The following is an 18999-nucleotide window of genomic DNA, read 5'->3' as shown; positions in this document are numbered from 1 at the left end:
GTGAAATTGAGGCAGTTCTGAAATTATGATTTCAACCAAAATCTTGAGTTTTGATGGAGATTCCAATCTTAAGCTACCAATATCTGAATACGGAAGCAATACATTTTTAACTGTCATTTCATTTGTGTTGTTTAAATTTACATTTGTACAGCATTTTTGATACAATAAATAAAAATTAATGAAATGTTACATTTTACATGTACATTTGTAATGTAAATTTGTCTGTTGTGGTGTACTTTTTAAAAATTGTATTGCACACATTTTCGTTTGTATTGTATAATGACTATAATCTGTTTTATTTATATTGTATCCTAGGGATTGTTTATTTTGATTTATTATAAAGGATTGTTTAGTCTGTGTCCAGGTTTTAGCCAGTGTCGTGCTTATAATGAGCAAAAATCTTCTGAATGCTCAGCCAGAACCTGGGACCTTCCGAGTTGTGCTTGCACTCGGTAGACTTCGTGTACTAGACTACCTTATTTCCGTGCCGGACTAGTTTTTCAATTAAACAAATACAACCTGCTACATGTAGATGAAGTTCGATTGTAATTCTAGCAACTCAAATAGTACTGAGATATTACGTGATTCCATTAACCAATCAGACTTCAGAAAACATAGTGCAAAGGTGAAGATAACGAACAGTGATCAAACTTATAACTCCTATAAGCAATACAAAATAGAGAGTTAGGCAAACACAGACCCCTGGATATACCAAAGGTGTCTAGGGGGACTTAGCATCCCCTGTCGACCGGTCACACCCACCGTGAGCCCACTATTGGGTGTTAAATTAAATTTACCACAAAACAAAGTAGATTTGAATGACACAGTACTTACGTGCAGGAATCCGGAACATAATGATATGAATTGAAAATTCAAGGCCGAAACAAAGTTAGGCGAGTTGTGCTTGACTTGCCGTTTTAAAAGATAAACATATGTGTAAAGATCCGGAAAAATATATTCAACAAGTTAGAAACACAAGGCCCAAGCGAAGTAAACTTAGTCATATGTTGAAACACTATTTTAACTTTACGTGAAAGAATCTGGAATGATAAAATAATGGTACAAAATGAAAACACAAGGCCGAAACGAAAGCAGATAAGTTGTACGTTCAGATAACATTATGGATTAAATAAATCAAATTAAGGCAAGTCAACCCACAAATATCAGCCAAGCGACAAAGAAACACACGAAACATTGATGGCAAACAAATGAAGTGGAAGGGGGGGGGGAGAGGGCGGGGGGGGGGGGGGGGGGGGCAATCGGAACTCCTCGAATGTCTCGCGCACTCGACATAGATTTCGGATGTAATACGATGGCATCCATGACGAATATGATACATTGCTAGCTATGACGTAGGTAACGTAGTGCAGTAGGCTGTGACGTATTAGTTGACAATGCATCAAATTCACTCGTGGATGCCATCGTATTACATCCAAGATCTATGTCGAGTGCGTGACATTCGAGGAGTTCTGATTGGGGGTGGGGGTAGTATCTACCATGTTGAAATATGAAATGTACACAAAACGGAACTTAAGGAGTATATCGCCACTTATTCCATTATTAATGTATTCATGATAATCAAAACAAAGAAGGGCGGAGATAAGGAACAGTGATCAACCTCAAAACTCCTATAAATTGGCAGAATTTGCAAAGCCACAGAAAAGAAGGATCATTTCATCAAATTTACAATTTTGGTAAAAGACTACATACTCTATCCATTTAGTTTCAATTTAATATCAATAGCACTAAAGAAAATGTTATTCAAGTGTTTTACACATAAACACTATATAACAAGTTTGGCCCCGCCCTGGGGTCAGAACCCCTATCCCGAGGATCATGAAATTCAGTTTGGTAGAGGCCTTCCTGCTCTACATCACCATGCATTTAGTTTTTCTTTCACGTGTGTGCTTCTTAAGAAGATTTTTTGAAAAATGGTCAATTTTGGCCAGTTTTTGCCCCGCCCCTAAGGCTTTAAGGTCCTGGAGTCTTTCCGTGTGTATTTTGTCGTTTTTTCAAGGCAAAATGTTGCTCTAAGGAAAAGACGATGTAAAATGGCACAAATCATTCTCCAAAATGTATAGCCTGTCCTCATACATAAACTTGAACCTATGAATTGAATCAGAATACTGTGAATACACAAAATATAAACTCGAATACACCTCCCGTATAAATACACGTATATTCAATATTCTTCAAAAGTATCCTGAATCGAGCTGTATGAATCAAATTACTCGTAACATTGATAACATGATTTAGAAAGAAAGGAAAATAACTTTAGAAACACTGCATTTAAAGAAAAGTTAACATTGTCCAACACGGGTAAGCATGCTATTAGAACAATAAAAATCTGAAACTGTATAAGTAATGTGAGTTGTCGGAAAATGTGCAGTTGCATTAAACAATAACAACTAAATAGATCTCTAGATAAAATCCAACCCAAACTAGTATCCCCTATACTATTATAATATATATAATTTGCTAGTTTAAATGTCCTTGAGTTATATATTAGAAATCTATCCATGACATATATATACAATTAACGAAAGCTTTTTTTTTTTCTTACGTGGATTCTATTGTATTCAAAATGATGCGTCTACATATACGTGCTTGTATGCTTCTCCTAATGAAATGTGCCTCTACAAGAATACATGGACTATTCCTTGTACGAGTTCCATTTCATAAGATATTGAACAGTTCCCCACAAACATATTTACATGGTAACCACCTATAAATCTTTCCGTTATATAAATTTAATTGAATACCTTCCATAGCTAAACATCACATTAATAAAGCTTATCTGCAGTATGTGTCTTCAAGTGTCTCTGTAAGTGTCCTGTGACATTGAACGCCTTCCCACAGATATTCACATGTGTGAGGTTTATCTACAGTATGTTTCCTCATGTGTGTTTGTAAGTTTTGTGTCTGATTGAACAGCTTTCCACAGACATCGCATTTGAAAGGTTTCTCACCAGTATGTATCCTCATGTGTGTCTGTAAGTTCTGTTTCTGATTAAACGCCTTCCCACATACATCACAATTATAAGGTTTCTCACCAGTATGTGTCTTCATGTGTTCATGCAAGTTACCTGAGCGATTGAACACCTTCCCACATACATCACATTTATATGGTTTCTCTCCAGTATGTATCCTCATATGTGTCTGTAAGTGTTGTGTCTGATTGAACACCTTCCCACATACATCACATTGATATGGTTTCTCACCAGTATGTATCCTCATATGTGTCTGTAAGTTTTGAGTCTGATTGAACGCCTTCCCACAGACATTACATGTATAAGGTTTCTCACCAGTATGTGTCCTCATGTGCGTCAGTAAGTGTCCTGTGACACTGAATAACTTCCCACAGACATCACATTCATAAAGTTTCTCACCAGTATGTATCCTCAAGTGTTCCTGTAAGGGTCCTGTCTGATTGAACACCTTCCCACAGATATTACATTGATAAGGTTTCTCACCAGTGTGTGTCCTCATGTGTGTCTGCAAGCTTCCTGTCTGACTGAATGTCTTCCCACAGACATAACATTCATAAGGTTTCTCACCAGTATGTATCCTCATGTGTTTCTGTAAGGGTCCTCTCTCAATGAACGCCTTCCCACAGACATCACATTGATAAGGTTTCTCACCAGTATGTGTCCTCATGTGTCTCTGTAAGTCTCCTGTGACACTGAATGCCTTCACACAGACATCACATTTGTAAGGTTTCTCTTTAGTATGAGTCCTCATATGTCTCTGTAAGGGTCCTGCCTGACTGAATGCCTTCCCACAGACATAGCATTCATAAGGTTTCTCACCAGTATGTATCATAATGTGTTTCCGTAAGGGTCCTGTCTCATTGAACGCCTTCCCACATACATCACATTTGTAAGGTTTCTCATTAGTATGAGTCCTCATGTGTCTCTGTAAGTTTCCTTTCCTACCGAACGCCTTCCCACAGACATCACATTTGTAAGATTTCTCACAAGTATGTGTCCTCATGTGTGTCTGCAAGTGTCCTCTTACTCTGAATGGCTTCCCACAGACATCACATTTATAAGGGTTCTGAACAGTATGTTTCCTCATGTGTTTCTGTAACCCTATTCAATTGAAATATTTGTTTTATCAATACAAATTTTGAAAACGTTTTTAAGGGATTATATTTTTTGGCGGAAGGATTGATTAATAAAAAATTCTAAATCTGCATGATATTACAGTTTCATCCAATATCTCTTCTATTGTCATACTCCTATGTATGTATTTCAGCTTTTAATTTATGATACAGGTAGCTGAGACTTTTAACTAGTTCAAATGTTGTAATTTAATAACTTGGTTGATGTATTTTTTCCAAACATAACACCGATTCTTTAAAAGGTCTAGATTAATTTACTCGAAATTTTGTATAAAAATTCAGTACCTTCACCAATAATTGAAAAAAGTTGACCTCTAACCCCCCCCCCCTTCCTGTTTTAATTCCATTTTAAATTTTAAGACAAGACCTTAAAAATTATCTGAGATTTTAGAAATTGACATTACTCCTGATATGTCCTTTTAAACTCTCAAATTTAATAGCATTAATGATTTTGTATACCAAGTGTAAATACATTTGTAGGTCAACATTTCTCATTCCCATTACTAGTATTAAACATTTTTTTATCTGTATTCTTAGAAGACATGATTATTTATCTATTTTACGTGATGATTGATTTGTGTTGCTAATGTTGTGTTGACACCAACAGACAAATCGAATTGAATAAATCTTGAGTCAAGTTTAAATGCAACAGGATGTGTTTATGAAACATAATGCCCCCGATAATGGCCAATTCCAAAGATGTCCAAGGTCACAAGGACAAATGTCTTGGTAAAATTAGAAACATATTGTCACAAGAAATGCTCATGTGCAATGTGAAATCTCTAATATTTACCATTTAGAAGTTATGAACAATGTCAATTTTTTAAATGTAGGTCAAACTCCAAGGTCAACGTCACAGGGTGAATAATTTTGGTCTTGTCACAAGAAATACTCATGTGAAATATCAAAGCTCTAGTACTCACTGTTCAAAAGTTATTAGCAAGGTTAAAGTTTTCAAAAAATAGATCAAACATTAAGATCAAGGTCACAGGGTAAAAAATGTTGGTACTCACGGAAAGGTCTTGTCACAAGGAAGGTATCTGGACAACTCGCCCTCAAGACAACTCGCCCCCTCTCTTAAGATAACTCTCCCCTTCATATCATACATGTTTACAATTATTATATTTGGTCTAAATCCAAGAGGTGTATTAGCAAATAGTAATTAAACATCACAGAAAAAAAAATGTTCACATAAACACGGAACTTTTTATGCAAGACGAAATATTTTAGTGAAAATCCAGTGTTTGGGTTCAAATTCATCATCACTTTTATGTGCATATAAAATATATAATTTCAGCGAAAGCAAGAAATCGTGTGGTATTTAGGGAGAGTATTAGCTTGGTCTACGGCTGACGTAGTATAATTATCTATAATCTGCGTCTGTTGTTAAATCTAATTGTTTGATTTCCCCCAAGCTGTTATCAATTTACTTCAAACGTTAAGGTATTCATCATCAGAGTACTTTGCACTTTGAAATCGCCGCGTAAAAAGAATCAGTAAAGCAAAGCCGTTATAAAATTTCTAACATGGGAATTCTATGATTTTTCAACGGCAATTAGTTGAGAAACCCATTAAAAGATAATTACATGTATCAGAATATTCATTTTTCACATTTACACTTATCTATATATACTGTATAGAAGAAGAAAAAGCCGCACACGCACACACACACCTCCTAACCCTCCAAAAATTGGTCTCAGTATTGGAGACATTTAATCAATTACCTTAAAATCAGTAAATATAACTTTCCTTGCCAAATGAACTATGAAAAATATTTTTTTCTGAAATGCAATAATTAATTCTGTGTATAATTTCTATTAGAATTTACTATTCGTGTTAAAGTATGTAACAAAAAGACGTAATTTTATAGGGTTTTAAGCGTACATTTTTGTACAATTACACACACACACACACAAAATGAAAATAAAATGTGATAAAATATTTATATATAATATTGGGGGCGAGTTGTCTCATGAGAAGGGACAACTTGTCCTCAGAGAGGGCGAGTTGTCCTGAGAAGGGGCGAGTTGTCCAGCATTCACAAGGAATACTCATGTGAAATATCAAAGCTCTAGCACTTACTGTTCAAAATTTATTAGCACGGTTAAAGCTGTATGGTCCGAATTACAGCATTTTTTTCCATCTCGTAAAAACGCTATTAAGGTGGATCGATCCTCATGTGACTTATCAATATTAATGGTTAAAAGTGGAAAAACTATATTAATTTCCACTCAATATAGTTTAATCTAATCAATAACCACAGAAAATGTGTATGTTGCCACCCTTTTAAAGATGTCAGGGATATAAAAACAAAAGTGTACATCAACATAAAAAATTCGTTAAACAGAATGATGAAAATTAATAAAAACTTGCTGAAATAACGAAATTTAAATGTCAACAGTCTAAGAAAACTGATAATTGATAGATATATAAAAATTAATTGTGGATATTAGGGAAATCAATTTCATAGACATGCAATAGAGGAAATTTCAACATTGGAGTTATTGCCCTTTAACAACATTTTTAAAATTATAAATAATTGATTATCTATGGAAAATAAAAACTTTTTCAGTATCAAAAGTTTACAAAATGTTTATTTTATTCAGTGAATAAAATTCCTCTAAAAGATATATTTCAATCATGCGCAAAATTTAATTAAATAAAGATTTTGCAAAAACCTATAACATCACATGAGGATCGATCGACCTTAAATCATCGCACGTATGTAGTTATGAGACTATGACATATCGTACATTATTTCACCTGTTTTAACCAAAATTATTTGATTTTAAATCGATGTTTACAAATAACCGCATCAGTCTGCCATTTCAAGGGACAGTCACGTGACCAGTTCAAACTTTCAGATCATCGGTGGTCTTATCTGTGTAAAACTGTGTATTTTGTTACAACAGTACCGTGTCATAAGTTTACTAGAACTAAAAATATCAAATACCTCTTAGTAATTTGTTATTTTACGCTCTTCCAGCCTTAAAACTAGACAGTTGCATATGAGTTAATACATCATGTTGGGATTCCACTGACGCGCGTGGGTCTATTTATAGACGTCTAACGCTGTATAATTTATGCATTATATGGAACACCTCGGGCCTTTCACCGAAAACACCGTGTTTTGGGTGAAAGGCCCGAGGTTTTCCGGAAGATTTATATATGTACCACACTATATTTACTTTCTAAATAATATCCTCACTGCTTTCTTTTACATGCAGATGTTTTCAAGCATGTAATTAAGGGAAAGTTAATAACTTTATAAAGTATTTAATCTGCCTTAAAGTAATTATGTACAAAAATAACACATGAACATCGGGTCATACAGCTTTAAAGTTTCAGACAGAATGACAGACAGGACAAAAACAATATCCCCCCCCCCCCCGATCTTCCGGTTATAAAAAGGTCAAGTTTAGAACACTAGCTCAATAACAAGCATTTGTGACCCCCCCCCCCCCCCCCGTTTTTCTTTTTAATTTCCTAATTCTCCTTGAGTATAAAAATACACCGCCCCTAAAAAAAAAATCACATACAATGTAATCCTCCAAAACTCAGATGCAAACATCCTTAACTGTGTTTTTATACTTTGTACATAGATCTTAACGAAATGCGATATACTATGTGGAAAATCAATCCCCACTCTGGTACCCGAACCCTGTAGATCATGAATTTTACAATTTATTTAGAGGGTTGAATACTCACTATGATCATGCTGATATTTTGCCTTCTTGGGGTAAAAAAAAAACTTAACATGATTTTTAAAAGAACCAACGAAGCCCCACCCTACGGTCTCAAACTACCTGCATAACTGCAGCCCTCTGAGGAAATATTGGGATAGATTAGAAAGCTCCAGATCCATCCCTTGTAAAAATCTTCGATTTACGGCGCAGGGAAAAATGCGCATGGTTGAGGCCTTATATCGCTATATTCTTGCACCGCGGTGTCATAAATTTACTATTAAAAAAACCTAACATATTTCCCTACTATACTTGTGTCCACACATACCTTCAAATATCTATCTATCCATCCATCCATCCATCTATCTATCACTCTCTTTATAATTTTTTTCTGACTTAGGTACAATAAGCCATTTTAATAGTGAAGTGTAGAAAACAGAGTGGCGGGGATGGGTACCAAACTATGAAAGCCGTGAATCTAGTTCAATAATCAAACCTATTTTAATAACTATGTTACCGAACTGATTTCATCCAAAATATTTCACTGAAAATGTGTGGGGATATTAGTTGACTCAGATATTTAGAAATGAACCGTGCTTGCTTTGACAATATTACACAAGTGGGTTTTCCAAAATGAAACTTAAACAAGAGGCCCAAGCACCACATCACTCACTGAGTTACCTTGGCCCATATTTAAATATGTTCCCTATATATTTGCATGTAAAACTTTGATCCCCTATTGTGGCCCTATCCTACTTCCGGGGGCCATAATTTTAACAAACTCGAATCTGCACTATGTCAGGAAGCATTCATGTAAATGTAAAATTATTTGGCCCAATGGTTCTTGAGAAAAAGATTTTAAAATATTTTTTCCTACATGTATGAATGTAAAAACTTGATTCCCTATTGTGGCCCCACCCTCATTATTTGAACAAACTTGGATCTGCACTATATCAGGAGGTTCCCATGTAAATTTGAATTTTTCTGGCCCAGTGGTTCTTCAGAAGATTTTTAAATGACCCCACCCTAATTTTGCATGTTTGTAATTATCTCCCATTTGAAAAGTGCATAGCCCTTCATTTGAACAAACTTGAATTCCCTTCATCCACAGATGCTTTGTGCCACGTTTGCTTGAAATTGGCCCTGTGGTTCTGGAGAAGAAGAGGAAAATGTGAAAAATTTATGCCGCAGACAATCTTGATCTGACAGAAAAGTTCACTTTAGCTAAAAATGCATTTGTTGACATGATAAAGACCAAATTGTGACTACAGAAAGAAGCCAACATTAACATTCTGAACAAGGTCTGTGCATAACACCCTCCGCCCATTATACGGTATGACTGTCATTGGCCATTAGTATCAAACCCTTTAAGTCAACAGGGTGTCACAGAATTATAAACACCTCCTTAACCCCTCCCCCTCCGTCTGCATTACATTCTGAAGACCTTGCATGCATGTTTTGCATTGAATTACCTCTAGAAGACCTGGGAGGGGTGCATTCTTCATCGTTGTCTGATTCCAACTTCTTTGCTTTCCGTTTTATTCTCGATCTAGGGCATCTCAACAACTCAGTCATCACTGCCGGTAATCCTGTAATATCATATGATATAATATCTATCTATAATAGAAACTGCGAAGGGACATATAAAACAATAATACACCCGTAATTATAATAAAAAGAGAATTAACAGACCCATCGGACACATCGCTCACCTTAGTCACCTTGGTCAATATTAAAGATTTTCCTTATATTTCTCTATATATTCGCATGTTAATCTTTGATTCCCTATTGTGGCCCCACCCTACCCCCATCAGCCATGATTTAAACAAACTTGAATCTACACCATGTCAAAAAGCTGCCATGTAAATTTAAAATTGTCTTGCCCAGTGGTTCTCGAGAAAATGATTTTTCAAGATTTTTTCCAATATGTTTGAATGTAAAAGTTTGATCCCTATTGTAGTCCACCCTCATTATTTGAACAAACTTCGATCTGCACTATTTTAGGCATCTTTGCTAGCCAAGGGGAGCGGAGTGGACCGAAAACCCTTGGCTAAAAAAGATGTATGTTAGGAAGTTTCTACGTAAATTTGATTTTTTTCTGGCCCAGTGGTTCTTTAGAAGATTTTTAAATGACCCCACCCTAATTTTGCATTTTTGTGATTATCTCCCCTTTGAAAAGGGCATGGTACTTCATTTGAACAAACTTACAAACTTGGACCCCTTTCTATTCACCCAAGGATGATTTGTACCAATTTTGATTGAAATTGGCCAGTTGGTTTAAGAGAAAATTTATGTGAAAAGTTTAAGACGACGACAACGACAGTCAACGGAAAGTTTTGATCAGAAAAGCTCGCTAGAGCCTCAAGAAAATGGTGAGAAACAATTCAAATTTCAAACAGGAGGTCCATGGGCAACATCATTCACCCGAGTCACCCTGTCATTGGGCTGTTGTGACTTTTTAAAAATATTTTTATATAAATCTTTATTCCCATGCAAAATTTTGACTCCATATTGTTGATCTAACCTAGCCCCAAAGGATAGTAAAACAATTGAAAATGAATTCAGATGACAGATTCCTTTAATTGAAAACAAATATGACTAACATGATTTTTCTGATCTGTATAAAACCAAAATCACAAGGTCATAGATTATGGCATGATATGAAATACCTTGCCATAAGAAATTAATCTCTATATATAAAATATGAAGGCTCTTAACTTAAATAGTTCAAGAGTTACTGAACAGATGACAATTTTATTAAAAGTAGGTCAAACTTCCAAGCAAAGGTCACCAGACCAAACACCAATGTATAACGAGAGGCCTATGGGCCACATCGCTAACCTGAGTCACCTTGGCTCTAGCTGCAATAATGTAGTCCTAAACCGATTGGGGGGGGGGGGGGGGGGGGGGGGTTACAACTCCTTAGGATCTCCAAAATGGTGGAAATGCGGGAGTGATTCACCCCAGCAACATTTTCGATCATTTTAAACATTTGCTGACTTTCTTTACGCAAATAAAATGATATTCTATGCTTCCTAGTCAATATATAAATTTACAATCTGCAACATTTGATTTGTGAGGCTCTATTCTACCGTTTTAACAATTTTGGTATGTTCCAATTTCTCGATTCATATATGTGCGCCATGTTTGATGTACTCAAGTTTCAACTTCCGATTGTCAAGTTATTTGCATATATGCCATATAAGGTAGTATTTACATCAATGGACAAGTATGGAGCACCAAATTAACATCAACTAAAATCTAACTTCAATTATTTGAAGATATCATCAATTCATTTGATGCGTGCAACGATATCTTCAATTCTGAATTATTGCGCGCATTAATTGAATTGATGACATCATTAATTCTTCAGCTGAATTGGTGCGCGTTTTAATTGAATTAATAATCTCTTCAAATGAATTAATGATATCAACAATTGAATTGATGCACGCTACAATTCAATTGAAGAGAGCAATAATTGATATAATGCGTGCATTAAATCAATTGATGAGAGCAATAATTGAATTGATGCGCGCATTAATTCATTTGATGAGAGCAACAATTGATTTAATGCGCGCATTAATTCAATTATTGCTCTCTTCAATTGAATTAATGATATATTTAATTCATTTGAAGAGAGCAATAATTCTTTTAGAGAGAGCAATTATATGATTAAAGATATCTTCAATTCAACATATCCACAATTCAATTAATGATCTCTTTAATTGAATCGTTGCTCTCTTTAAAAGAATTGATGCACGCATTAATTCCTTATACAAAAGCATTGTAAATAATCAAAGATATCTTCAATTGAAATAAAGAGATCAACAAATTATTTATACCGAGCTCTAAATTAATTATTGCGAGCAACATTTCTACAAAATTGATGCTCTCATCAATTGAATTAAGAGAGCAATAATTGAATTAATGCGCGCATCAAATCTATTATTGCTCTCATTAATTGAATTGATGAGAGCAATAATTGACTAGAAACGCGCATTAATTCATTTGATGAGAGCAATAATTGATTTAAAGCGCGCATTAATTCAGTTAAATAGAGCAATAATTGAATTAATGAATCTTCAAATAATTGAAGATATCTTCAATTATTGGAGTTTATGTTAATTTGGCGCTCCATAGACAAGTACGGAGGAGAAAGCTATCTCGTCGGTATTAAAAATAGTTTAGATTTAATTTCAAGTTAAAAAACGAACAGCAGAGTGTAATTTTTTTTCTGCAACCATATGGTTTTCCTTTCTTTGTCGGAGCGACTCAAGTAACTACTATATTTTCAGGCAGATTATCAATGTTAAGGTTTTTCAGTAGATCTCAAGGTAACAAGCACGGCGGAGTAGACGAAGAATTTTGCATGATGTACATGATGTTTGATAAATGAAAAACACCTTTATTAGACATGCCCAAGCATAAAGTTGGTACTCCTTTTGGTGTAAACAACATTTGGGACAAATACACGGAACTTATTATTGATTATTCATAAAATCATTTTGCATTATTACAGAGATCCCAAGGAATTGTAGCCCTATCCCGAAAACATCAGAAAAAAATGGGATAGAGCTACATTGTAGCAGCTTTTTTTCTAGATATTTGTATGTAAAACTTTGATCACCTATTGTGATCGTATCACTACCCCCGAGGACCATGATTTTAGCAAACTTGAATCTGCACTATGTCAGGAAGTTTTCATGTAAATCTCAACTTTTCTGGTCCAGTGGTTCTTGAAAATAAGATTTTCTCTATATATTTGTATATAAATCTTCGATCCCCTATTGTGGCCCCATCCTACCCCCAGAGGTCATGAATTTAACAAACTTGAATCTGCACTACTTCGGGAAGCTTTCATGTAAATTTCAGCTCCTCTGACCCAGTGGTTCTTGAGAAGGTTTTTAAATAACCCCACCCTATTTTGAGCAGCGAAACATCGGGTTTTTTTTTTTTTAAAGTATGAGAGGGGAATGTCAGAGTTCCCTTCACACTTGCATTAAAATTCTTGACAAGCAAGAGAAAAATGGATATGTGGTAGTTCAGGTGCGTACCCAGAAAGAAAATGAAGTGTACGCAAAGTATGGTGAGGCCCCTAGTGGGTCCTAAGCGAAGCCTGATGGGGTTCCAGGGGGGGGGGGGGGGGGATTCCTCCGGAAGCTCATAGGCTTTACCAATGAAATCACCTAGTTTTGTGCATAGAAACTTAAGAGTTTCTTGTCAAATTCCAAAACAAATAAAATTCACAAAATTATGTTAAGTGTTTTATGCCTATTGTGTGTACTTGTACTGACCTTACATTCGTTCTAGGAACACCCCCCCCCCCCCCCCCCCCCCCCCCAAGGAAAGACTTTAAATGTGATTGAATGGACATCATGATACTATTTGAATTATAAACCGGGACTATATAATGCAGTCATTTTGATCACATATATTTTAACGGCAAGTCTCTCTCGATCGATCGATCGATGTGTACGCAGTTGCGTATATGCAGCTACGCACCTGGGTACTTTTGCCCAAATCTTAAAATTCTAAATCGTAGGAGGTTTACTACACACGTATTCCTCATCACTTCAAACATCAGCTACCTTTCACTACTACTTTAAAGATGGGGATGGGGTGTGTGTGTCATTCAATAGAATTTGCATGTAGAAAATATGAGATCTGAATATTTTAAGATAACAGAAGTACATTGTAAAAAGGAGACAGTCTAGGCCCCATGTCCACCCAACCTCCCGTTTTTACGTGCCTGATTAACATTTACAGAAAAGGATTTCTTCAGGAGAATACATCCACCATTTTAGATGTTTCCTTCTTTGTAGATGTAATTATTAATTATCCACCACATACAGCAAATTTCATATTGAATTCCTACAAAATCAGACAGCACAATGGGAAAATGTATAGTCCTATGTTAGCAAATATAGACATTGTTACAATGTACACATAATATATACACAATGGAGAAATATATAGCCCTATATTTATGTTAGCAAATATAGGTATTGTTTACAATACACATAATATATACACAATGGGGAAATGTATAGTCCTATTTCTATGTTAGCAAATATAGACATTGTTACAATACACATAATATACACACAATGGAGAAATGTATAGCCCTATAGCTCTGTTAGCAAATATAGGCATCGTTACAATACACATAATATATTGATTCAAAGTGACAGGTAGCCGTGTGTCAATTCATTCATGTAATTTGTGAAATGTTGTGAATTTTTGTAAAACACATCACTAAAATAGAATATGATTTGTATTTGTTAAAAACAAGCGTCTCCCCAGCTCACCAAATTCAAATTGCTCCAAATTTCACCCTCCTCCCCTTACATACACTGCATGGTATGGAGCATCTTCGCTAAGCCAAGGGTTTTCGGTCCACTCCTCTCCTTAAGGGGAGCGGTGTGGACCCAAAATCATTGTCTAACAAAGATGGGTATGGAGGCGAAAGCATAAACATCCGAACATTGGCATTATGAACTGCACTTTGTGCAATGAAGAAAAAGATGCACAATATATTCAACATTGATGTGATTGATTGATTGCATCTTGTTTAACGTCTCTCTCGTAATTTGTTTCACTCATATGGAGACGCCACCAAGACCGGTGAAGGGCTTCAAATTTAGGCCTTTGCTTGGCGCTTACGGCCATTGAGCAGTGAGGGTTCTTTAGCGTGCCACACCTACTGTCACATCGATGTAATTGATTGATTGATTGTATATTGTTCAACGTCCCTCTCGAGAATATTTCACTCAAATGGAGACGTCACCACTGCCAGTGAAGGGCTGCAAAAGGGATCTTTATCGTGTTACACCTGCTGTGACACGGGACCTCGGTTTTTGCGGTCTCATCCGAAGGACCGCCCCATTTATTCGCCTCTTACGACAAGCAAGGGGTTACTAAGGATCTATTCTAACCCGGATCCTCACGGGACCACATCGATGTGACCAATGGCGTTGTTTGTATACGATACAAAATTAATGACTTATGCTGAAGTGCCATTAGGAAAGTGAACATACCCTTGTACATGAAAAAAGCTATAAAACAGCTCTCTTTGATCAACTGTAAATTGTAGAAACATATTAGATCCCGAGTTCAAAGTTTATGAAGCATTGTACAAAATTTTAACGCTATATAAGCCATATAGGATAAGTGTTCACAATTTATTTCACACCCTCCATTCCTTTTAGATCCACTATTTGTCACAGGGGCTAAGTCTGTTTTGGGACCCAAAACGGGCTTAGACCCTGTGCTATAACTTTAAAGATTAACAATAGGATCTTCCTGTGCCGACAATATGCACAGCTACAAATGACACTGAAGTATTGTACAAAGTTTCAAGTCTATCGGGTAAGCCATGTACCAGGTAGTAAAAGAAGTGTTCACAAGCCATTGTACATCATCCGACCCTATTTAATCCACAACAACATTTAGGAAAATGATTGAATCCTCCTGTCCTAACAATATGCACATCTAGAAATGACGATGAAGCAATGCACAAAGTTTCAAGTCTATCGAATAAGTAATGTAGGAGAAGTGTTCACAAGGTATTTTTTACATCCTCCGGTCCCTCTTAGATCCACGAAAACTTTTAAGAAAGAAAAATCCGACAAGACAAAATACCTAGCGATCAGACGACAAAATTGGTAGCTGAATTGCGAGTTCACTTTGTCGTCTTTCCGAGTGTATTTTGTCGTCTTTTCAAGGCAAAAAGTTGCCCTTAGGAAAAGATGATGTACAAGAGGTCCATGGGCCACATCGCTCACCTGAGTCACCTTGGCTCATATGTGGACTATGTCAGGAAGTTTTTATGTGAATGTAAACTTTTCTAGCCCAGTGATTTTTCAGAAGATTTTCCCTATATATTTGTATTTAAAACTTTGATCCCCTATTGTGGACCCATTCTATCCTTAGGGGCCACGATTTGAACAAACTTCAATCTGCACTATGTTAGGAAGCTTTCATGCAAATTTCCACTTTTCTGGCCCAGTTGTTTTTGAGAAGATTTTAAAAGATTTTCCCTACATATTTGTATGCAAAACCTTGATTCCCTCTTGTGGTTCCATCCTACCTCCGGAGGGCATGATTTTAACAAACTTAAATCTGCACCATGTCAGTAAGCTTTCATGTAAAGCTCAGCTTTTCTGGCTCAGTGGTTCTTGAGAAAAGGGTTTTAAAAGATTGTCCCTATATATTTGTATGCAAAATTTTGATCCCCTATTGTGGCCCCATCCAACCCCCGGGGCCATGAATTTTACAAACTAGAATCTGCACTATGTCAGGAAGCTTTCATGTAAATTTAAGCTTTTCTGGCCGAGTGGCTCTTATATGTAAAACTTTGATCCCCTATTTTGGCCCCATCCCACCCCCGGGGACCATGATTTTAATAAACCTGAATTTTCACTATGTCAGGAAGCTTACATGTAAATATCAGCTTTTCTAGCCCAGTGGTTTTTGAGAAGATTTTTAATTGACCCCACCCTCTTTTGGTATTTTAGTGATTATCTCCCCTTTGAAAGAGACATGGCCCTTTATTTGAACAAACTTGAAAGCCCTTCACCCAAGAATGCTTTTAGTCAAGTTTGGTTGAAATTGGCACAGTGGTTTTGGAGAAGTCGAAAATGAAAAATGTTTACAGATAGATAGATAAACGATGGGTAACAGGCGATCAGAAAAGCTCACTTGAGTTCTCAGCTCAGGTGAGCTAAAAATGGCACAAATCATTCTCCATGATTTATAGCCCTATACGTAAACTTGAACCTATGAATTGGATCAGAGTACTGTTAATACATAAAATATAAACTCGAATACACCTCCCATATAAATACATGAATATTCAATATTCTCTGAATCGAGTGGTATAAATCAAATTACTCTTCACATTGATAACAAGATTTAAGAAGAAAGGAAAATCACTTTAGAAACACTGCATTTAAAAAAAAGTTAACATTGTCCAACACAGAAAAGCATGCTATTAAAACAATAAAAATCTAAAACCGTATAAGCAATGCGAGTTGTCGGAAAATGTGCAGTTGCATTAAACAATAATAACAAGAGGTACTGTCAGCAATGCTCACTAAGAATACCCCCAGCTTACCCCAATCTCCCAAAGGGTGTTGTTAATAGGTATAAATTACCTCTTTCCCGAGTGTAAAAATATGGTATATGCCTTTGTAGAAGAAAATGGATGATATAATCCGAACACAAATTCATGGTATAAACCTCTAATTTTGACCTTGAGATCAAAGGTCAAGATCATAAAGAGGTCATGAGTGTACATGACACATAGCTTCATGGTGATACACCCATGTCTTATGGTATGACTATGTCAAAACCCTATACTCAATTTTGACCTTGAGGTCAAAGTTCAAGGTCATATAGAGGTCATGACCCGACACATCGTCTCATGGTGATACACTCATGTGTCAAATATGGTATGGCTATGTCAAAGAGCAAAGAAGTCATGGCCCGGACACGAATCCACTGTAAAAACCTTTAATTTTGACCTCGAGGTCATATGGATGTCATCAACGTACATGACACATCGTCTCATGGTGATACACTCATGTGTCAAATATGGTATGCCTATGTCAAAGAACAAAGAAGTTATGGCCCGAACATGAATGTAAAAAACCTTTAATTTTGACCTTGAGGTCAAGGGTCAAAGTCATATAGAGGACATGAAGGTATTCGACACATCGTCTCATGGTGATCTACCTGTGTGCCATATATGGTATGCCTAAGTCAAAGAACAAAGAAGTTATGGCCCGGACACGAATCTGCACTGACAGACAGACGGGCATACAGACAGAGTGATTCCTATATAACCCCCCCCCCCCCCTGAACTTCGTTCGGGGGTTAGAACTAAATAGATCTATAGATAAAATCCAACACAAACCAGTATACCCTATACTATTATAATATATATACAATTTGCTAGTTTAAATGTCCAGAGTTATATATTAGAAATGTATCCATGACATATATTCATGTCACGCAAGCTTTTTTTCTTACGTGGATTCTATTGCATTCAAAATGATGCGTCTACATATACATGCTTGTATGTTTCTCCCAATGAAATGTGCCTCTACAAGAATACATGGACTATTCATTGTACGAGTTCCATTTCATAAGATATTGAACAGTTTCCCACAAACAGCATATTTACATGGTAACCACCTATAAACGTTTCTGTTATCCCATAATCCTTTCTGTTAAATACCTTCCATAGCTAGACATCACATTTATAAAGTTTATCTGCAGGGTCTGTCCTCCAGTGTCTCCTGTTACACTGAACGCCTTCCCACAGACATCACATTTGTAAGGTTTCTCTGCAGTATGTGTCCTCATGTGTTTCTGGTAAATGTTGTATCTGATTGAACGCCTTCCCACAGACATATAATTTGTCAGGTTTCTCACCTGTATGTGTCCTCATGTGTCTCTGTAAGTCTCCTGTGCGATTGAACGCCTTCCCACATACATCACATGTATAAGGTTTCTCACCGGTATGTGTCCTCATGTGTCTCGGTAAGTCTCCTGTCTGATTGAATGCCTTCCCGCAGACACCACATTTATAAGGTTTCTCACCAGTATGCATCATCTTGTGTGTCTGTAAGTGTTGTGTTTTATTGAATGCCTTCTCACAGACATAACATTTATAAGGTTTCTCACCAGTATGTATCCTCGTGTGTCTCTGTAAGTTTCCTGTCTGATTGAAGACCTTCCCACAGACATCACATTTAAAAGGTTTCTCACCAGTATGTGTCCTCATATGTTCATGTAAGTTTCCAGCGCGATTGAACACCTTCCCACAGACATCACATTTATAAGGTTTCTCACCAGTATGTATCCTCATGTGTGTCTGTAAGTTTTGTGTCTGATTGAATGCCTTCCCACAAACATTGCATTTGAAAGGTTTCTCACCAGTGTGTGTCCTCATGTGTGTCCGTAAGTGTTGTGTCTGATTGAACACCTTCCCACAGACATCGCATTTGAATGGTTTCTCACCAGTGTGTGTCCTCATGTGTGTCTCTAAGTTTTGTGTCCAATTGAACACCTTCCCACATACATTGCATTTGTAAGGTTTCTCACCAGTGTGTGTCCTCATGTGTGTCTGTAAGTTTTGTGTCTGATTGAATGCCTTCCCACAGACATCGCATGTGTATGGTTTCTCAC

At 36.4% G+C, this 18999-nt stretch overlaps 1 pseudogene; it reads right to left on the bottom strand.

The window, feature by feature from the left end:
- Positions 1 to 2154: 2154 nt before the first annotated feature.
- Positions 2155 to 18999, bottom strand: part of LOC125665289 (zinc finger protein 91-like) — a 21419-nt pseudogene continuing 4574 nt past the window's right edge.

This window comes from Ostrea edulis, chromosome 10, assembly GCF_947568905.1.
Source record: "Ostrea edulis chromosome 10, xbOstEdul1.1, whole genome shotgun sequence".
Taxonomy (NCBI): Eukaryota; Metazoa; Mollusca; class Bivalvia; order Ostreida; family Ostreidae; genus Ostrea; species Ostrea edulis.
This window is presented reverse-complemented; position numbering and strand designations above follow the sequence as displayed.